The 24,296-nt window shown below is 36.1% G+C and overlaps 1 pseudogene; it reads right to left on the bottom strand.

The window, feature by feature from the left end:
* Positions 1-22,990: 22,990 nt before the first annotated feature.
* Positions 22,991-23,927, bottom strand: LOC116904452 (annotated as a pseudogene).
* Positions 23,928-24,296: the final 369 nt, after the last annotated feature.

Here is a 24,296-nt window from a genome sequence, read left to right as displayed (position 1 = left end):
CATAGATTGGTTGAATAGATCAAAAAAGAGATTGTGAGAAAAAGTGGATCTCAGCTTTAAAGACTGGTAACACCTTGGAGAAAAAGAGTGGAATAAAGTATTCCTATCAAGTGGAAATAGGAAACAAACAGACATTAGTGTCCTAATATCTCACAAGCTGGACTACGATTTAAAATAATTTAAAGAGATAAAGGATATTTCATTCTAAGCAAGAAAATAGTTAACAGGTCACTGTCCTAAAGAAACGTGCATCAAACTCTGACGCACCCAATATCACTATTTTTTTTTTTACTATTGGATTTAAATACAGATTCACACCAATCCTTTCACAGTAGGTGATTTCAATATCTCACTTTCTTAAATAGATAAATTATGTGGACAAAACTTAAACAGAAATATTGGAAAAATGTCATCATGAATCTAATAGAATTAACATATAGATGAAATATCTTACTCAACGAAACAGTATTTACATTCTACTCAATATGACATGGAAGTGTCTCTAAAACAGATTGCATCCACAAAGAAACATTCTATGTGAATTCAGAAAGACTGAAAGAACGCTATATATTTTATTTAGCTGTAATGCAATAAAACATAAAGTTTAGAGCAGACAAATCTCTAGTAAAAACAAAACCTTATGGAGACTAAGCAATTCATTCCCAGGTGATGAATGTGTCAAAAATTAAAAGTATTTAAAAAATTGGAAGTGAGGGAAAAAGAAAACGTAACACAAGAAAAACTTGGGGCAAATTGAAAGCAGACTTATGAGAAAAAATTATTATCCCTAATAAATGCATCTAAAAAATTCAGAAAAACAAGAACAAACCAAATTCCTACCCAGAAAATATTAAGAAATTTTCAAAACCCAAAGTAGAAAAACTCAATTAGAAATAAAAAAGTTACAAGGTATGAATATATGAGTTTACCTTTTGAGAAGATAATCCACATTGACAGACCATTTACCTAACTAACAAACAGAAAAAAAAATAAGAACCACAATAACAGAATCAGTAATCATCAGGGAAGGTTTAAAAACAGACATTCAGATTATTGAAAAAAACCTGTAGTCCTTTATGGTGAAAAATGTAAAAGAAATTAGTGAATTTCTGAATTTAGCCAAACCACCAAAACTAAATAAAGAAAATGTAGAAAACCTAAACAAAGCCATATGAAAATAGGTATATGGATAGGTGGATTCAGAGAAAACATCGACCAGTTTTTCAAAGAAGATCCATGACCAATAATTCCTTTTTTTCCGGAGCTGGGGACCGAACCCAGGGCCTTGCGCTTCCTAGGCAAGCGCTCTACCACTGAGCTAAATCCCCAACCCCCAATAATTCCTTTTTAATAAAAAATGTATTTATTTAGAAGCACTCAGAATGTCAACAAAGCAACCACACACTATTGGATGTGTCTTTAGAAGCCCAACCATTCTTATACTATTTAAAAACTAAAGCAAGATGAGCTCCCGAACCTCTATAAAGTCAATCAATATAATTTAAATAATAGGTAAAGACACAAAAGTAACAAAACATAATAAGTCAAAATCTCAAATGAAAATATACTTAAAAGTACTCAGTGAAATAATTGTAAATAGAATGTAGACATGTATCAAAATGATTATCTACCACGACCATGTTACAAATCATTCCATACCTATGGATCAGAAGAATTAAAAGGGTAAAATTTTTGCTATTTTACTAAAAGCCATTTTCACATTCAGTGAAATTCCATCAAAATACCTTTCTTCAAAAAAAAAAAACTGTCTTGATTGACAAAAGTTCCTGGGTTGCTAAAAATTATCTTAATCAAAAGAGCAATGCTTATTGGATGACAATTTCGTATATTGAGGTACATTTCAGAGCCATAGTTGTAAAAACAAAATAAATAAATAAATAGATAAATAAATAAATAAATAAAACAAAAAACATAGGTATCTGCTACAAAATGAGATGTGTAAACCAATAGAAGAAAGTCAGAATAAGCAAATGTTCTCATATAACTGCAACCATTTAATATTTCACAAAGATATAAAAAACCAGATGGTGTAGAATAGAAAGTATCTTTAACAAAAGATGCTGAAAACATGGGTGTCTACTATTAGAAGAATGAAATTAGATTCATGTCTATAACTTTAAGCAAAATTTAATGTCAAATTAATCAAAGACCTAAATGTGAAGTTTGAGAAGTGAAAACGGCTGTAGTAAAACAGGAAACCCTACATAATATGAGTATAGGAAAGAACTTTCTGAATAGGACCTCATTTGATCAAGAGTTAAGGCCAATATGTGACAGGTAGGGCCTCACAATTAAAAAAGCGGATAAAGGAACAATCAATTGAGAAAAAAGGAAGTTCACAGGATAATCTTCTTCATCTACAGGCTGCTGCTATTCCTTGAGTGCATTCTACAGTTTGGATATAAGTCCCTCTTGCTGAAGATACTTTGGACAAAGGACCCAGATATTCCAAGTTATGACAAACCTGAATGCTTCACCCCTAAGAACTAGCTTTAATTGTACAGGAAGACACCACCGAGGTTTCCATGGGAGGGAAACAATAATCCTACCAGTTTCATAATGCCTATAAATCATAGTAACAATCAGTTACTATGATCAGTAATGATCAGTAGGACATAATCACTCTATAAGAAACATAGTGGCACACGTTTTTAGCAATAACTAGCAGCTGTCTAATTGTACTGAAAACCTATTCAGCAAGAGGTAACATAATGCCCAGTTTTGAAAACCTAGCCATCTACCTAGAGTGAAGTCATGAATCTTGAAAAGTATTAACTGCCAGTTTTCTGAGAAAAAAAACCTCCTAACTTCATTCTATTTTTTTTTTCTTTTTTCGGAGCTGGGGACCGAACCCAGGGCCTTGCGCTTGCTAGGCCAGTGCTCTACCACTGAGCTAAATCCCCAACCCCTAACTTCATTCTAAATATTTATTTTATACCTAAGTTAATTGTAGTTCTTATGTCACATCAGGAAAACTTCTCTTTTCAACATATGGAAACTATTAAGTGAAAGTAAAAGTAGAGTTGTGAAGCCCAATGGAATCTAATGCATTTATAACACGAATACCACACTTAAGGCTCAGGTATCATGGAAGAAGAGAAACAAAAATATTTAAGGCCCAGAGAAATAGTCAGTTTGTTTGCAAGATTGTGTATTCTAAAAATGTTCAGAAAATATCCATGGAGTCTCATCACAATGGTAACTAACAAAGACCTGAATAAGAAAGACACCAATGGACCTACTAATGTGTGTAAGGGAAAGCTAATGGGGCCTCAAACTTAGACAAAGAAGTACAAGTAATTGAGGAGCTTTGAAAGTGAGAGAAATATTATTCCTGAGGGAAGATCACTCAGTTTGGTTTTCTAATACTAAATAGTCAGCTATAAGTATGCATTTCAAGTAATTTGGAAATTGTTTTAGGAAATATATATGGATAAACATAAATGCATACTACACACAAACACACATACAGATATACACATGCACACACATGCACATGCATATGCAAATGTGTGTGAGCACACACACACACACACACATATATATATATGTACATATATACATATATTACAAGAATAAAAGAAAAAGAAACCATGGACTTGGGAGAGATCAAGGATCATATGTGAAAAGTGTCTGGGCAAGAAATAAAGGGGAAAATTATTAAATTATAATCTCAAAAAATAAAAATACATTAAAATAGCCTGAAACTCTTGTATTATTGTGACTATTTTAAATCATTTTTAAACTATGTTTTGATAGATTTTATAAAATAGTTCTCAAGTAATATGCATATTTTCACTTTTTATTTTTTTGGAAAATAATGGTCATATATAAATCTCAAAGATATTTAAGTTTTTAATCGTTTTCTAATGTCTTTATACTACTCTTTGATCAAAGTTCAAAGTTGTTTGAACCCAGTATTACTCTCTGCCACATATTACAGATGTTTATTCTGAAATAATACCGAAGTAAGAAATTCTGTGTGCAATGCTAAACTGTTTTTATAACCCGTGGATTTAAAATTTATCCACTGGGAAGAGATGTGTAACTGCTATAACTTTTGAAACATGTTCTCCTGTTTCTATAAGAAACATAAAAGAAAGTCCAACATGGAGAGACAAAGGGACATAGGTGTTTGCCACAGCCATTGTTAGCTCCCTACAAAACTATGTAGCTTACAGTGAAAAATACAAGGCTGTCTTCCAGAATGTTAAAACTAGAGCCAGTCTTGACTTCTCAGTACTAAAATTGAGCCTCTAAAGCATTTTATCATCTATGTCAAAATCTTTGTCATTAGTTTGAAGAAATGATCACACATTCTTATTTTTATTTGTTACTTGACTCTTCCTTCACCTTTGGATTATTGTCCCTTGCCTTAGCACATTTCTGAGGTATTACCAGGTAGAAAGGGAAAAGCTTGATAATTAAAGCAGAAGATCATCCAATTCATAAACTGTGGTTAAACATGTATCTTCCCTTCTTCACCTCCCCTGTCTCTCTCACACACACACACACACACACACACACACACACACACACACACACACACAGACAGAGAGAGAGAGAGAGAGAGAGAGAGAGAGAGAGAGAGAGAGAGAGAGAGAGAGAGAGGGGGGGATAAAAGTGAATTAATCCACTACAGTAAAATTTGGTTCAAAAAGAAATTTTAAAGAGCAGAGGAAATTTTTCCAATATATTATAACTCAAACCTCTATTACAAAGGTATTCAATATTTCTCATTAATTATAGTACTTGGAATTTGCTGCCACTTTGAAATAATGATTTACATAAAAAAAGAAACAAATCTCCAATCTCTCCTAGGCCACCATTAACTCGGGTCTTTTGCCATGAAACATATCCCCAGCCTTTCTACCTGAGCAGGAGAGAGGCCTGCTGTTAATGCACAGCTGTCATTCACACACATGGCTGTTAGGTAATTGGGAAGAAGAAGGGAGCCATTAGTCTGTAATTCCTAAAATTTTGCATGCCCTGTAATTTTCGGTGAAGGCTTTGCTTTCTTGGACTCTAAATTAGACTCAACCACAAACAGCCCTATCGGTTCATGGCATTTTCGTAGAGGGAAGGCAGACAGCCTAGTTAGCTATTTCAAGATCCCAAAAGAAGGCAAGTTGTTTTCCATCTCAACTCCCCTACATTGGTCAAATAACAGATATTTGTTTATCCCATCTGCCTCCTTTAATGATCATGAACGGTGACAGATCCCAGAGAGAATGCATACCACTTTCTGCTTTCCGGAGCTCAGTGTTATTCTCTGTCAGGAAAAATTTACAAGTTGGCTTTCATGTTTATAAAGTTCAATTCCCAGAATAGCAGGCTATAAATAGCCAATGCCATAAAATACTCCACATCTAGATAGTGTTCTCAGGAAGAGACTATGGTATTTTAGTACCGATTTTTTTCTGTCTTATTTCTGGAAACACACAAATATGATACAGCAGTTCTTTTCTCTTTACTTCGAGAGTCCATAAGTATGTGGATATTTTATGTAATAGAAGGAAGGAAAGTATTGGCTGGATTTCCACTGTGCAGCTGTAAGTAAAAGAGCTTCTCTGGGATCTCTGTGATCACCTTGAAATTTAAATACCTTACATAACAGGTAGATGAGCTGCTCAGTGGATATGAGCTCCAAATTCTAATAGCTCTAAGAAGGAGAGCTGCAATAAGTTGCTCCAATCTCAGAAGTGCACACGCCCTTAGTTTGCTAAATAAGAGCAGTAAGTCAATGAACTGTTAGTGCCAAATCTAATAGCATTTAACACGATGAGTTTGATCAACTTGAGCTTTCATTTTGTACTCATCCTCCAAATTTCATTCTATTCTGACAGTGCAAGAACACAGGGCATCATGGATGGCTTTACTCTATTGTTTATGTTCATCAGTATACCTTTAAATTTATTTTCTCACTGTGTGTGTGTGTGTGTGTGTGTGTGTGTGTGTGTTTGCATGCATGCTATTTGTACCTGATTCTGTTAAATTGAATGTAATGTTTTGCCTTCATTAATGTTTCTGGATCACAGAATTAACAGTAACAACACCTGAAACTGGCATTATGCTAAAATGGTTGAGTCATATAGAAATCATCATTAAATACAATTTATCAAAATTAGTGTTATCACAGAGATGAACTATGTAGAATTCAGTTTTCTGTGCTCCTCCATGTTCTTTATTATATTGTAATGAAAACCTAACAGAACAGAATGAACTATCATCTTCTTGGTTGTTTTCTGTGGCAGCATTCATTACACAGTGACTTGCACAGGGCTACGCTCCTTTCACTACACCAGGTTATATGATTGGGAGATAAGCACTAGTGGGACAAAAATGTCTTCCAGAGCTTTGTAGCATTGATCCGAAGATTTTGGGAGTTTCCTGCCCATATTACCTTTTAGGGTCTGTGAAAATACGAGCTAAGGTGGTGTGGAAGGAGAGGTAGAGAAGAGAAGAAACTGGAATCGTGGAAATTGAGTTTAAAATGCACACAAATCTGCCGTTTCTGCTTGGTAGCCTGTAACATTTCCATGTAGTGCACTTTGCATGGCAGAGTAGCTACTGGTAATAGAATTCTCTCACAGTGGAGGTTAATTACTTTTCAGCTATAGGAAAATAAATTTCCTGTCAAGCTCATGGACAGGAATATGCCAGTATCTCCTTTTTTTCACCCGTAGTTTTAATTCAATGTTAATACCTGACACATACTTCCATTGTGTGGGCTGTTCCTTTAACAGTGGAAGCCAAAAGATATATTAAGGGATGCCAGTGGTGGAGTATCATGACTTATGTGCAAAAGACAGTTGGTTCTCATCTCCCAGGGGACACCATACAGACTAACTGACCTGTCACTACTTTAGGAAACTGGGCTGATATTCCTGGTGAAATGAGAAAGTGCAACATAACACAAGAGATGGAGCCAGTAAAGCCCACCTTTTGCAGTCCACAGAGCAGCAAACTTGCTCCCTGCTGCTCTCAGACTGTTAACAGGGCAACTCTGTGGTATTCATGTTTCTCCATCTTCTCTTAATAAAGCCCAGCCCACTAACAGCATGTGTTGATCTTGGAGAGCAATGAACCAGCATCTTTAATTATCCACTTCAGTAGCTCAATTTTAACCCCAAATGTTTAGCATCTTTCCTCTATGACCATGCCTTGTCACTGAGACAAGCACAGTGCTATCCTCTAGAAGAATCTATGCAAATGCTATAATCCTGATGACCAGAGAGAACACTGAAATGAAACTGTATCTTCCAAGTAGACAGCACTTGGGGGAACACAACGCAGAATGAAGAGTCAATGTACTACTTCATCAAAAGAAAACACTTCATAGACAAAAATTTATGGCTGTTAACAGTAAAAGCTAAAACATGGGAAAGTAGCCACACATACATTATTCATTCTATGATATAACTCTTAATTTTGAAATCTTCTACATTGTATTATTTCTCATTAAAAGCCTTTAGTTCTATATATTTGAGGACTCAGCATATAAAAGATATCCTGATTTGATAATCTCATTTTGCTTTGAGAGGCTTTAGCATTCTGTTTTATTCCCTCCTGAGGCACTTATTATGCTGTCTCATATAATAGCTTTAATGTAATTTTTAACCACTTCTTTTTCAATTACTTTGCAGGTTATTTTACGACTTGGTGTTTTATTTTGCTTTTAATTTACTGCAGCTCCTCGTATGATGTCCTGCATTTCATGAATCCTCAATGAGTTATTTGTGAACCTGACTCATTATTTCTTATTTGTTAAATGCTAGAAAAAATTGGAAGTAGGGACTTTCAGTACATTAGTAGTTCTTAGCTTTTCTCTCATTGATACTTTACAAGGAATTCATTCTAAATTAAGAATTCTTGTAGAAATATTCAACTATTGACTTATGAATATAAAAGTAACAAAGAGGATTAAGAAATACTTATGAAGGGATTGAGTGTTAAAAGCCAATAACCTGGCCCCCAACCCCATACATACTCATAGTTAAAATGAAACAGGCAAGGCACATGTCATAGATAGACAGAAGTCCCATTTTTAGTAAGTTTAAATGTGATGGTGAAATAGGGTTAAGACTCAAGGTGAACTCAGATTCATAATTACTTCACTCGTGACAAATCTTTGCATGCCCTGAAGGACAAGACTTGTTTTTATCGATACGCATAGTACGATGGATAAATGTACAATCATGTCCTCTGCACAAATGACCCGGTGAGTGAGTTGGCACTTTTAGTTTCTCCCGTAATCAAACACTGCTCCTCTTCAACAAAGTGATCAAAATAAGGCAGAGGAGGAAAAGAGGTGTCAGAGAAATTGAAAGCATGCTTCAAATGATCTCCTACCTAAGCATAGAAAAAAGTAGATGAGGATGAATGTGGAGTTCACGTTCCTTTTTTTTGCTCCTGTGTTAATTTCAATTGAATCCCCTTGATGGTAACCATCAGCATTTGCCATCCATTCTGAAATATAGGCCTGTGAAATGAAAAAAGAAGTTCTGAAAACATTGCCCACCGTAAGTACTTAAATACTTTGGGAAGCATGAGAGAATCTTAAGGACATGTACAGAAGATTTCATCTCTGTCTATAACTGCAACCATTGCCCATAGCTATTGCAAAAGAAAAGGAACCATGAGTCATCAAAGAGCAGACAACACAGCAAAATATTTTCCCAGCATTCAGTAGGCACAGGCAGGATTAGAATAAGTCAGATAAACAAAAAATGGAAAGAGAAAAAGATAGCACAAACAAAAATTGCTAAGGAAGAATAAAACACATTCCTAATAACTTTCACCTTGGAATTTTGTGGTAGTTGTCCAAATCATTTGTTTAACAATCCAGGAAATTGCTCATCAGAGAGGTTTTGAACCTTAAAAAATCTTTCACCTTCATCCTTTTCTACTTAGAGAAGAAATTAAGCATGGAAAAGAAGGAATAAACAACATTGGTGTAGGTATATTTGCCCCCAGGGTGAAATGCTGTACTATATAAATTTAGAGGTCACTTCACTTTCTGTCAAGAGCTAGAGAGAACAAAATTTAGTTCTTATAGTTAGTATATAATTAAAAATACTAAAAATATGGGTTGGATATCCAGCTTGGGTAGTCTCTGGATGGCCTTTCCTTCAGTCTCTGCTCTACTTCTTGCCCCTGTATTTTCTTTAGACAGGAGAATTTCTGGGTTAAGATTTCGGAGGTGGGATAGAGGGGTGGACCGCAGGCTGTGCCTAACCTGTAGATATGTTCTCTACAGGTTGTCTCTCCTCTTTGTTGTGAATTTGAGCGCCAGAGCCTGATTAAGAAAGATACAGATGCTCACAGCCAACCACTGAATGGAGCATGAGAACAACAATGGAGTTAGAGGAAAGACTGAAGCAACTGAAGAGGTTTGTAACCCCATAAGAACAACAACAATACCAACCAACCAGATCCCCCCACCAGAGCTCCCAGGGACTAAACCTCCAACCAAAGGGTACACATGGAGGGACCCATGACTCCCGATGTATATGTACAAGGCGATGGACTTATCTGGCAACAATGGGATGGGAAGTCCTTGTTCCTGTGAAAGCTCAATGCCCCAGTGTAGAGAAATGCTAGGTCAGTGAGGCTGGAGTGGATGGGAGAGCACCTTCAGAGAAGCAGGGGTAGGAGTTTTGCAGAGGGGAAATCTAGAAAGGGGAAAGCACTAGAAATGTAAATAAATAAAATAACCAATAAAAATAGTAAAAATAGGTGCATGTAGCTCTAGACACATGAAAATGACTGGACATAAAGTTGCTGAAGGGGTTTGTAACTCCATAGGAAGGCCAAAAATATCAACCAAGAACACCCCTCAGAACTTCCAGGGACTAAATCCCCATACCAAGTATTCCTCCTGGGCCCTGGAGTTTTATCTCATTTTACATACTACATCATTTTTATTTGGACTTTTGTCAACATTTCTGAGGGTAGAGGTCACACAAATGAATGAATTTGGCTTTCAGACCATTACATTGAGCATTTTAACCTAATTATCCCTTTTAAAAGAAAAGAAAATAAGATACTATCAATGACCATTTTCCTTCTTTATAAACTTGTTTTTTTTTAGGGTTTATGTATTTTTTTTATTTTTGTCCATATATGTGTGCCTGAATGAGTTTATGTGCACCATGTGCATGCAAAGGTTAGAGAATGTCAGAACACCTGCAACAACAGGTGGTTATGACATGTATGCTGGTAACTGTAAATGGCCTGAAATGCTACAGAAAAGGTTCTCCCTAGGACCTTTAATACAAACATGTATAGCTATGTTTCTAAATGTTTGCTACTAGATAAGTATCTTAAAAAAGGCTTTGAAAGGGTAATACCTCTGATTTTTTTTTTTTAAGTCTAACAAGAAAAGAAGTTGATCATACACTGTGATAAGGACACCCTACCATTCATTCTGTTGTGCATTTGGACAAGGCTTGAGCTAATGGATTTAGAAGAAAACAGAAAAGGTCAGAGAAAGTGCCCAGTTAGTTGCAGGATTTTAAGGATCAGTCTAATTTAAGGCCAGTGATGGGGCAAGAATCCTAATGGTGGCTACCCAATTACTTGAAAAAATGTTAAGCAAAGGCAAACTGGTGACATTTACCTTCCTGCTTATTTCATGAAAGGGCAAAGAAGTGCACTCGTACCAGATAGCTTCGCTTTGTTCTGTGGGAAGTAAAACTAGAGGCTTTTAGGGCGTTTCACTGGCTCCAACTAAATTTATCTGACAGCTTCCGTGAGTATCACATTAACAGAATCAGTCAATTGGTTATGAGTCTGAATTAAGGGAGCCATAAACACCCATTTCTTTTCTCTCAATGATGAAACATTTTTTCACTTTTCCAGATATTGTTCTTTGAACTATTTTTATTACATTTTAAACAATTTTTTAATGTTGTGTTTTGCTTTGCTTAGTTTTTCAACACAGGGCTTCCCTTTGTAGACCTGACTGTCCTGGAACTAACAATGTAGAACAAGCTGGCATTGAACTCATATCTGTCTGTCTCTGCCTCCATAGTATGGGGTTTAAATGCATGAGCCACTACTGACCAGAAAAAATATTTCCTTAATCAGAAACACAACTTCATCTTTTACTTCCACTTCCCTTCCATGGAAAAAGCTGCTAAGAGTTATCTATAATAATATTTTCCTATATGCATAAATACATAGTAGCATTAATATTTAGATCTGCCACACTTAATTTTCTTATAGCAAAGAAATTATACATTCCATTTCATTTTTGTTTCTTTTTTTATTGGACACTTTATATATTTACATTTCAAATATTATCCACTTTTCCGGGTGCCCCTGTCCTATTGGCCTTCCCCTGTTTCTATGAGGATACTCCCCATCCTACCAACCTACTCCTAACTAAACAACACAGCATTCACTTGCATTAGGAAAAAGAGCCTTCAGAGGACCAAGGGCTTCTCCTCCTATTGATATCAGGCAATTCCATCATAAACTACATATGCAGCTGGATCCATGGTACACTTTGGTTGGTGGTTTAGTCCCTGGGAGCTCGGTGGTTGATATGTTGTTCTTCTTATGGGATTGCCAAACCCTTCAGCTCTTTAATCCTTTCTCTAACTACTCTATTGGACTCCCCAAACTCAGAATGATGGTTAGCTGCAAGCATCCTCATCATATTAATAAGGCCCTGGCAGAACATCTCAGGAGACATCCATATCAGGTCCCTGTCAGCAAGCACTTCTTGGCATCAGTAATAGTAACTGGGTTTGGTAGCTACATATGGGATGGATCCCCACGTGAGACAGGCCTTTCCTTCACACTCTGCTCCAGTTATTGTCCATATATTTCCTCCCGTGAGTACATTGTTCCCCCTTCAAAGAAGGACTGATGCATCCACATTTAGGTCTTCCTTCTTTTAGAGTTTCATATGGTCTGTGAAGTGTATCTTGGATATTCCAAGTTTTTGAACTAATATCCACTTACGAGTGAGTACATTCAATATATGTTCTTTTCTGACTGGATTACCTCACTCAGGATGATATTTTCTAGCTCCATTCATTTGCCCAAGAATTTCATGAACTCATTGTTTTTAATAGCTGAGTGAAATGTACCATATTTTCTGTATCCATTTCTCGGTTGAAGGACATCTGGATTCCAGCTTCTGGCTATTATAAGTAAAGCTGATATGAACACAGTAGAGCAGGTGTCCTTGTTATATGTTGGTGCATCTTTTTGGTATATGCCCAGGAGTGGTATAGCATTCACCATGATCAAGTAGACTTCATACCAGAGATAAAATGATGGTTTAATATAGGAAAATACATCAAAATAATCCACTGTATAAACAAACTCAAAGTAAAAAACATATGATTATCTCATTAGAAGCTGAGAAAGAATATGACAAAATTTAACACCCCTTCATAATAAAAGTCTTGGAAAGATCAGGAATCCAAGGCCCATACCTAAACATGGTAAAAGCAATATACAGCTAACAAGTAGCCAACCTAAATGGAAAGAAATTTGAAAGAAATCCACTAAAATTAGGGACTGAATAGGCTGCCCACTCTCTCTCTATCTATTCAATATAGTACTTGAAATCCTAGCTAGAGCAGTTAAAAAGCAAAAGAAGATCAAGGGGATACAAATTAGAAAGGAAGAAGTCAAATTTTCACTATTGGCAGATGATATGATGCTATGCTTAAGTGATCCCATAAATTCCACAAAAGAACTCCTCATCCTGGTAAACAACTTCAGCAAAGTGGCTTCATATAAAATTAACTAAAATATATCAGTAGTCTTACTCTACTCAAAGGATAAAGATGCTGAGAAAGAAATTAGGGAAATGTCACACTCCACAATAGTCACAAATAATATAAAATACTTTGGTGTGACTGTAACCAAGCAAGTGTAAAATCTGAATGACAGGAATTTCAAGTCTCTGAAGAAAGAAATTGAAGATCTCAGAAGATGGAAAGATCTACCATGCTCATGGATTAGCAGGATTAATATAGTAAACATGGCCATCTTGCTGAATGAAATATAAAGATTCAATGCAATGCCTATCAAAATTCAACTCAATTCTTCATAGAGAAAGAAAGATCAATTTAAAAATTAATTTGAAATAAAGAAAAACCCAAGATAGTGAAAACTATTCTCAAGGGTAACGCATTTTTGGGGGAACCATCAACCCTCAACTCAAGCTCTATTACAGAGCAATTGTGATAAAAACCTGCAATACATTGATACAGGCCCAAGTAGGTAGATCAATGAAATAGAATTGAAGACCCAGCAATTAACCACACAACTATGATTACTTGATTTTTGTCAAAGAATCTAAAACTCTCCAGTAAAGAAATACAGCATTTTCAAGAAATGGTGCTGGTTCATTGGTGGCCAGCATCTAGAATAACACAAATTGACCTCCTTGTACAAAGCTCAAGTCGAAGTGATCATAGATCTCCACATAAAGCCAGACATACTGAAACTACAAGAAGAGAAAGAGGGGAAGATTCTCAAACATTGAGGCACATGGGAAAATTCTCTGAACTGAACAGCAATGGCTTATGTTCTAAGATCAATAATAGACAAATGGGACCTCATAAAATTGCAAAGATTCTGTAAGGCAAAGGATACTCTAAACAGGACAAAACAGCAACCAACAGATTGGAAAAAGATCTTTATCAATACTACTCTAATAGAGGGTTAATGTCGTATATATACAAAGAACTCAAGAAGTTAGACTTCAGAGAGCCAAATAATCCTATTTAAAAATGAGGTATAGAGATAAACAAAGAATTCTCAACTAATATCAATAGGCAGAGAAGCACCTAAAGAAATGTTCAACATCTTTAGTCATCAGGGAAATGTAAATCAAGAAACCCTGAGATTCTACCTCACACCAGCAACAACAGCAGATGCTGGCAAGAATGTGGAGAAAGAGGAACATTCCTCCCCTGTTGGTACAACCACTCAGGAAATCATTTTGGTGGTTCCTCATAAAATTGGACACAGTGCTACCTACAGACCCAGATATATCACTCCTTTTAGTTTTTAAGCATTTTATTATATTTTTATTTATATATGTATCAAAACACATTTCAAGCACAGGAAGAATATTTCTGTTTTTCTTACATAGATTCTTATGCTAAAAATCAAATAACCACTAAGTCTATATTATGTTTTGGTCATGCTTTAGATTTCCTATTTGCCCTCCATTTTAAAAAACAAAACAAAACAACAACAACAAACTAAATCTAATGAGGAAATCGTATCATACTCTTAATTCATATTTGTTTCACTTCTCCAGCTACTTGGTAATCTCAGAGAGAGAGAGAGAGAGAGAGAGAGAGAGAGAGAGAGAGAGAGAGAGAGAGAGAGAGAGAGAGAGAGAGAGAGAGAATATTGCAAACACGAAATTTTAAACAGAGGGTCTGTAGAATGTGATCACTCTTAACGTTTGATTTTTTTTTTTTTAGAATGTGATCACTCTTAACTGCTAGATCATTGCTTATAAAACTTAAAGTAAATCTCCTTTAGCTGTGCTTATCAAAAACTCGAGAAGGGGCTAAGGATAAGAAGGCATGGCGACAGACCCAAAGTGTGTTCCAGTTCAAGGGGAGGCCCAAGACCTGACACCATTACTGAAGCTATGGAGCATTCACAAAATGGGACCTACCATGACTGCAAAAGACCCAACAAGCAGCTGAAAGAGTAAGATGCAAATATGTGCATCCAACCCAGGAACAAAAGCTGCAGATCCCTCTGCTTGAACTATGGAAAAATTGGAGAAAGCAAAGAAGGAGGGCAACCTTGTAAAAGGACCAGCAGGATTAATTAACCTGGACCCCTGAGATCTTTCAGACACTGGCTCACCAATCAGGCAGCATACACCAGCTGAGATGAGGCTTCCAACCCATATAAGGCAGAGGACTTCTGGGTCAGGGTTCAGTCAGAGAAGATACCCCTAACCCAAAAGAGGCTGGAGGCTCCATGAAATTTAGAGGTCTGCTGTGGCAGGTGGGAGCATCCTTGTGGAGACGGGTGGTGGAGTGTAGGTGGTGGGGTATGGGGTGTGGGGAGGAGATATGGGATGTTGAACTCTTGGAGGATCAGGAGGGGAATAAAATCTGGGAGAGAGAGAGAGAGAGAGAGAAGGAGAGGAGAGAGAGGGAGGAGGAGGAGGAGGAAGGAGGATGATGATAAGGAGGAGGAGGAGGGAAGAAGGAGAAGGAGAAGGAGAAGGAGATGGAGGAGGAGAAGGAGAAGAAGAAGGAGATGAAGGAGAATAAGGAGAAGAAGAAGGAGAAGAAGAAGAAATAAATAAAATTTACCATAGTCCAGATAAGCTCAGAGTTTTAATTTAAATTTTTTTGTTCCTTAAATAAACATTTTGTGTTTAAACGAGAAATTCAATAATTTAAAAATTTGACAGCAAACTTTAATCTGTCTTTAACTTTGCTTAATTTACAAGAGAAAGGGGGAAACAGTGATGTATCAATGCACTTAAAAGGCTCAGATTCTCACTGGGGCATTTAGACAGATTCTGAATGTGTGTATGAACTTCTGAATACTACATGTCCTGTGGCTCTGAAGGCTTTATGAAAATAAGGTCCAAGTGAATGTTGTTGAAAGGTGTTACACAGACAGAATACAAATGCATAGGCGAATGCCAGCAGCAAACCACTGAATTGAGAATAGGACCCCTGTTGAAGGAATCAGAGAAAGAACTGGAAGAGCTTGAAGGGGCTCAAGACCCCATATGAACAACAATGCCAACCAACCAGAGCTTCCAGGGATTAAGCCACTACCAAAGACTATACATGGACTGACCCTGGACTTCAACCTCATAGGTAGCAATGAATAGCCTAGTTAGAGCACCAGTGGAAGGGGAAGCCCTTGGTCCTGCCAAGACTGAACCCCCAGTGAACATGATTGTTGGGGGGAGGGCGGTAATGGGGGAGGATGGGGAGGGGAGCACCTATATAGAAGAGGAGGGGGAGAGGTTAGGGGGATGTTGGCCCGGAAACTGGGAAAGGGAATAACAATCGAAATGTAAATAAGAAATACTCAAGTTAATAAAGAAAAAAAAAAAAAAAGAAAAAAAAGGGTGTTACGGTTCGTGGAGCAATTCTATGTGTGTAACTTATCTTGGGTTTATAACTTATACAGGTCTGCTGTTCACTTTTTTCACCTCAAAGTGTCACTAAGGAAAAAGGTGTCTGTAAAAGAAATTAAAAATCTATTCATTGTTCTGCACATGCTCTTGTTTTGTGGTCTAATAAATTTTCTGTGTTTAACTAAATGGTTAAATCTAGACTCCATATAGAAAACTTTATCAGCTTCATTGACCGCCTATAAAACCTGCTTCCAGGAAACTCTTCTGACATTACTTTCCATTTTACATATTACTTATGATTATCAAAAATAATGTTGTTGTGGGCTGGAGAAAAATCAATCCATCAGATTTCATAGTTTGACTTTATATTTAAAAAATCATTACTGTTTTAAAAAATTATTGTAAATAAATATGCCAATAAAATTTTACTTCCCTTTGCCAATATTGTATTTTCAACTGTAACAACTGAATGCAAAGCACAGAAGACGTATGCAGGACAGGGAAATGATTCAATTAGTAAGGGCACTAACTCTAAAGTTGACAACCTGAGTTTAAGTCCCAGAACTTTGTGGTGGAAGAAGAAAAGAAAATCCTGAAAATTGTCCCCTGACTTTCACAATACCTGCTGACAGGAAATAGCAACACACAAAACATATGCACAAGCGTGTACACACATGTGAAATCACACACAAAAAAGTGAAGCACACATGTGTGTGTTTGTGTGTAAGAGTGAAAATCAGAGAGACAGACAGACACACACACACAGAGAGAGAGAGAGAGAGAGAGAGAGAGAAGAGAGAGAGAGGGAGAGAGAGAGAAAGAGAGAGAGGAGGAAGAGGATGAGGAACAAAGTAAATTAGTAAAATATTCAAATGTCTCTGTCGTTCCATGGGGATTGTTTCACACACAGGCCCATAAATACCATGAAATCATCCTCAACTCTAAAAAGAAGAAAAAAAAAGAAAGAAACATTGATACTTTCATAATTGTGTCTGGATAGTCCCAGGAAATATAGCAAATCCTAAATGTCCCCTGACATAATATTTTATAGCATTATTATGAAAAATTGTACCATATATATTATATATATTATATATATATTATATGTGTGTGTATGTGTGTGTATGTGTGACTTGTGTGAATGTATGCATGTGTACTGTGTGTATTTAATGCTCATGAACATCTGAAGAGGACATCCATCTAATCTTCTGGAATTGGAGTAGCAGGCCATCATAAGCTGTCATGTGGTTGCTGGGAATGCAGGCCAGGTCCTCTGCAGATACTAGAAATGCTCATGAACTCTAAGCTCTCTCTCCAAACTCTGTATAGTATAACTGATATGGCAGCTATGCAGCTAGAGAACATGTTTCTCTCAACAGGAGCTATGTGTAGGTGAGGTGATAGAAGCATATAAATATAGCTATAAATGTGAGCATAAAAGATTTGTCTCTTGGCAGTATTGCTTTGTCTTAGCAAGGACTACAGAAATGATTGCAAATAAAATCTAAATAATATCAAAGGATTATTTCAAGGTCAGTCTCCTACTTTATATTTATACAACAATTTATCACTGAAAAAACTCAGTGACGGGTAGCAATTTATGGTATTTAATTGTAGAGATTCATCATTTATTTTAAATCAAATACATTGAAAATAAAGATGTTTTAAGAAGTAATACTTGTATTATCAATCAGTTCTTTAACTTGATTGCTATCACCAAATGATTGAAATGTTCTGATTATCATATTTTGTAGTTTGGTATCTAGGATGAATATGGTTTGAGATCACTTTCTCTGCTAATGTTAAGGTTATCTTGTTTTGCAAACTCCAATAATATTTGAATGTGGTAGAATAATTAGGACTACAGGAATTACCTTGTAATGCATTAATCATAAGTCTCAGTAAAAGAAAAGTTGAACTTCTGACATGGTTATAAAACATGCCCAGAAGGCTGCTGTTCAACATAATCTGACTCTTGGATTCAATTTCTGAGCACTTTGAAGTCATTTTATGCCACTTGACTCAAATCATTCATCTAAGAGAAAATTTGTTAGTTAAATGTCAGCTCCTTGGTGTTAGTCTATAGACTTCACAGAGGGGATGAAGGCTGCCTAATAATATTTGAAAAGACACTTTCAGCCTAGGCATCATGCCGAACCACAGAGGAAGCCTTGTGCTGCAGAAGATCCTAGCTGTAGGGTAGCTTTGCTCTCTGTAAATACACCAAGAGGAAATAACACATGCAGCAGTCCAAATGAATTGTATCGTAATCCCTGTTGAGAAGAAAATCCTTGTGGTTTTTGTAAATATTTTAACATCCTTTCTTTTCCATTTCTACTAAATGGCTTACTTAGTTGAATTGATTTGTAAATGGCTTAATGCTCTTTTTTTTTTCTCTTCCAGTAGCCTTGTATGTGGTATGGTATCCCTAATCTGAAAATTCCACCTTTTTATCAATCATGTCTTATCATCAATAATAAGTATAAAAACAATATAGCCAAAATTAATTACAAGCACATTTAAATAAATAACATACTGCCTTGGAAAATTATTTGGTTTATATAGAAAAAGGAAAGCAGATGGTAAGAAAAAATTAGCATGTTTGGAAGGATGCTGGCAATAGTTTTAAAACATCAATAACTTACATACTCTTTTAGGGACAAGATATCTCTTTTCTGATTAAAAATATAGCAACTGCATATTTATTTAGGCTTATCATCGGTTCATGTGTAATGACCCAGGTAACATCCATATTTGAACATTACCAAAATATCAATATAACTATAATGAAAATAACTATTTTTATCATTCAATAACATAATAGTAGGATAATTAACATGTCCTCACATTTAATTTTTATCATCTCAAAATTTTGAAGTTCACTATAAAGACACCCACTCTCTATATATTTCAGTTTAGTTATGTTGACTTCATAGGTTACTCAAACATGTTGGAATAGCACTTTACCACTGAGCTGTGTTTACAGGTGCCCAGCTATGTTCCAAGGAAATAATGCCTTTAATATGATTGGTGATTGAAAATGTAGGGGTGTGGCTTATTAAGGAGGGAGTGCTCATTAGAAAGAACTAACTTTTTGATTTGTGACAACAAAACCAAAGATTTCTTAAAACATCTTGACAGAATCAGTCAGAATAGAGAGCGGCTCTGTTGTCATTCTCTACTTGCTCCCATTCCTTCCCTATAATACAGATTTATTAGCTTAATTTTTGCTTCTAACCTTGGCTGCCTTAAAAATTATCAGCAGGAATCATTTATCATCATATTTCTTATTAAAACTTGGAAGAAACACAACACAGCAGTGGATCTTAGAAGTTGTAGCAGTGAGGAAAACCAGGCTTTGTTCTTTTCTCACCTATTGTGTCTAATGTTAAAAATAATTACTTTTAAAAGATTAGCTTGTACTTTAATTACTAACTTTCACAGATCCAGTTACTTAGAACTCCATTCTTGTCCTGTAGGATTAATCTTAATGGTCCCCTCCCCTCTTTACTTCTATTTTAAATAATTTGGTGTAGTGCTTCATGGAACATTTTAGGTGTCCTGAAAAACCATCTTTCCTATGAAATTCATGAAAAAGTACCTACACTTAATAAAAACAAATGCTTTTCTAGGTAGAGTCAACAATATAGAGAAAAATGTGACTTATTCCTTTCTTATTTATTCTTAAACTGTTTTTTTTTTCTATTTACTAAGGAATCTTTAAATATATTTATCTTCAGTGCTGTCTCTTTCAGGGTAAATATTCCAACAAACACTTGATCGTTGTTTCTATTCCCCGAAGAATGGGTGACATAATTATTGGGTAGAACTGAAGTCAAACTTCATGCCGTATTGATCTGTTTCTTCTGATCTTCTGTGTTGCATTAAAGAATAAGAACACAGACTATATCCTCTCCCGTTTTTAAAGCTCATCTTATTTTTAAATAATGTGTCTATTCATGTTACAAGTGCATATGTTCCCCTCTCTCTTTGTGACATGAAAATCTTATCACCATAAATTCTTGCTGTTCCCTCTTCTTTGGTGTACCATGAGACTTGAATGTGTGGAAGAAAACTTGGAAACTCACTAAATTATAAGCCTGTTTAAATTACAATAAAATTACTGATTCATTTTGCCAACAAATTCCATGAGTAAACAATGCTCACCCCAGACCAAGAGGCAGGAAGTCATTAAACAAATTTCCAGTGCTAAGTGTGGGAATTCTTCGTATGAGTTATTGGTCAGAGAAGGTCCATAAGTCCCCAAAACAGTATAAATTATTGCCATTACCTTTGGTTTCAGACTCAAACTTAAAAGTAAAACCATTGCTGAAGACATCAACCACTGACTTTGAATGCAGAACAGAGACAAATTAATTGGCAACTGAGTTAGATATTTCCTCCCTGGTGGCTACTTTTCAAAATTACAGATGTTCTGTAAACAACTGAGAGAGACAAACCTTGTACTTCATTGTGATCCCAACACATTACAATACTCACCAGGTAGAAGGAAGTTCTAACGGTGCATTAACGGCCTGTTTATGATGTATGTAACTAATGTTAACTTTGATGCCTGCTTAATAGTATGGAGCCCATGATTTCTGCTACTATAAACCTGATGAAGAACCAGTGGCTAAGTAACCCCTATAAGCTTTAGAGGTGAACCTACAACTACTGCTAATGGATCTGTGACAAGCTGGCTTCTAATACTCTTTTTTGGTACCCCTCAAACTAGTGTTGCTTCCAACCCTTATCAGATAATAGAGGATGGTGATTACAGGTTCATTAGTGGTCAGTGTTCTAATATCAGCAATCAGGGACTCTTTGTCCCTAAACAGGGCTTGTATATCATTCTTTCTTGTTCCTTTTGTTGTTGTTTCTGTTGTTCAGAACATTTCTGTGTTTGTTTATTTAATGTAATCCCTCTGAACTTGAAATTTAAACAGCACTTGGTATAGGAACCTTGTCTCCTCATGCTGTGCAGTGCTACAGAGTCAGATAGCCTGGTCCACCACAGAGTTATAGGAGCAAACAATTGGCAGTTTACCGCATACAAGGTTCTTAAACTATAATGAGCAGCCACTCAGACATTGCGTTTCTTGTTTTCTCATCCCTGACAGAAACACCAGTAGAGAGCTTTTGTTTATTTGGTAGATGATAGGAGAGCAGACCTTCCTTCTGGAAATGCATGTCCCTATTCCCTATCTATAGTGGCAGAGTCTTTTTACTACCTCTTGGAGGATAATGAAGGTAAGAGTCACACTGACTGTAATGCAGAGCTATAACCCTCAAAGTTCCAACCTCAGTAATCAACTCTCTCAATATATCATTTCTCCCTGAGACAGTTGGCAGAATAGGTATTAAACACATGAATATTTAGGTAACACTTCTGATTGAATCTGCAATAGATTTAATAATGTCTTCTGACATTTATTATTGCCAAAAATCCTACGAGGCTATAAGAAATAATGTCATCGTACGTCAAGAAGCATCTGTATTTATTTCAGCTAACTAAAGTATCTGACTAATCCAAAGAACTTTGATTTAGAGCTACTTACAGATATAGTCAAAGTTTCTACTTAGAAAGCTATTATTAAAACCTATTATGTATACTGTGAAGTGGCCTGGATCATACTAAGTTTTATAATTTTAAAAACAAAGTTTTAAAATGTTTTCTTTGACAATGCTGAAATGATATTTCACAGAATAATGTTTTTGTAAATGTTCATATTCATAATCACAAATGAAGGCTTGTTTTCTAAGAAAGACTTCATCAGTGTATTGCAAGTACATGAAATGACACATGGGAATTCCATTTGGCATTCACTAGCTTTGTCTAGGCAAGAATAAAGTTCCTGTGATTGTGGCATGCCTGTGCCTTTAAAACAGATTCTTTTATAATAAGAAGCAGCACATATAGAAAAAAAAATTTCCTTCCTAGCTAGGTTTATTTTTAGGTAAAAACCACAGAATCAGAATCTAATCAGGCTTCCTGTTATAATGTAAAGTGGAAATACAAAGATGCCTGATTATTTTGTGTTAGGACCAACCATTTCATTCTATGATCTGTCTTTTTCTATCACCTCTATGGTGATATCTTGGAATGGGGCTCCTGACAACGTAATAGAAAACTTCAGCAGAAACATTAATATGTTCCTTAGTTCAAGTAGCTCATGTTATCACAGAAGCAAATGAAAATTCTCCCAACCTTTTCATTTACTTCTACGACAACATGCTCCAAGAGCAAAGATTTTTGCCAGCTGTTTGAGTTTTAAATTATAGTGCCATGATTGGTTTCATTTCTGGGTCACCCATAGCAACCATTACATGTGAGTACAAGATGAGCAAGTAGTGCACAGGAAAGGCTCAAGAATTGAACCACAAATGCTCTGAATTATTACCAGGAAGGACTTGTTAGCAAGATCATGCAAATTGATATTATTGTTTATTAATCTCTAGCTTTCTCCTTTTGGCTTTTCTTTTCTTTTATTTCCAAGTCCAAATTAATTTTAATGTCACTTTAAAAAAACCTCTTAAGTTAGTGGAAGCCTTTGTTCCTTGAGATGTCATTCCAGAGGTGGAAATTGTAACTGTTCTCTACAGGAAGATAGTCAAGTCTGTGGCTTTGGAAAGTCAGTTCTCCTCAGACTACTACTCGGGCTCCTGGTTTTTCTTTCAAAGAAGGGAAATCCAAATATTTCAAAAAGGAAGCTGGGTGTGGTGGCATGTGCCTTTAATCCTAGCACTCAGGAGGCAAAGGCAGGTCATTTGCTGTGAATTCCAGGCTAACCCAGTCTACATGGTTAAGTTCCAGGGTAGTAATAGATACATATTCAGACTGTTAATACTCAGCTTCATTCTTTTCTAATGTTTCTTCACAGTCTTAGATACTTTCTTTTTCTTTCTTTGTTTGTTTGTTTCTTTCTCTTTCTTTCTTTCTTTCTCACTTTCTTTTTTTTTTTTTTTTTTGACTCAACTTGTAGAAGTCTGAGAAGAGCCTTTAGTTTTGTACCATGAACTTCCATTTCAGACTTGTAGAGAGGTCAGGCGTGAAAGAACCACTGATTATCCACATGGGGCCATTGTGCATGTGTACTGTAAATTTAAGCACAGCAATAAATTCACCCTCCTTGTCTAGAGAGGAGTAAATGGCTGAGGTAGCTCATGTTTCGCACACTCTACTACACATATTCAACTCTTTTCATTTTCTAATTTTTTTTTAAGTATAAAGCACATCAAAACCTCTTTCCACCTCACTGAAAAAAGGCATGCGATGTTTTAATTTTCAGGTCATATTGTTTAGAGGGCTTTCCTTTGTAAATGATGGTTCTCTCTGTTCTGAACCTTTGGCCTTGCCTTCTCAGGACACACACAGCATGTACTTCATGTATCACAAATTCATCATTTGCACAGTCTCTCTGCTGGTCTGTAGAATTCTGGAAAATGGCTTTATTTCCGTGGATTGCATGCTACTTCAATTACTGTGAAAACATAACTTTTATTGGTGTGTAGTTAAACAAGTAGACACATTTATTCCAGGCTTCTGTTACTTTGATATTCTTGTTTCTCAGGCTGGTACAAACCCGGTGAACTAGCTAATGATTTGCTTTCTGCCCTGTTATTTGGGTAACCTTTCTCACACAGGCTCAGTACTGACACACCTGAGCTGGGAATCTCCACCAAAGATTGAAGTGCTCTGTTAGCAATGTCACCCCTCCACCTCCATCTTATAATTGGTCATAAGCATGCCCTCGTGTTTGCTCCTGATGCTCATCTTTGCTGGACATCTGCTGATCACCATGACTTCAGCTTCACTTTTCTTGAGCTGCAGCCTGTCTCATTTCTTAACCACAAGTTTAAGCCAGAATCTCTTTGACCCCAAGGAAAGCACAAGCAACAAATGGAGTAAGGGAAAACTAGCACAGAGTTCCTTGTAGTTCATTAAAAAGATCATGTCCTATAAAAACGACTAAATCATTACATATAACATTTATAATAGGAGAAATATCTATCAGCTTTGGAGATTGTTTCATTGGCCTATTAATAAATGTTATGTAAATATCAGGAAAGCTTCAAAAGAAAGTAAAGTTTGGCCCTTTCCTCTTTGTCATTTGACCCATTTTAAAGCTTTATTGTAGACTAGCAGGTGTTCATACCTACTAAGTTCAAC

This window comes from Rattus rattus, chromosome 6, assembly GCF_011064425.1.
Source record: "Rattus rattus isolate New Zealand chromosome 6, Rrattus_CSIRO_v1, whole genome shotgun sequence".
NCBI lineage: Eukaryota > Metazoa > Chordata > Mammalia > Rodentia > Muridae > Rattus > Rattus rattus.
This window is presented reverse-complemented; position numbering and strand designations above follow the sequence as displayed.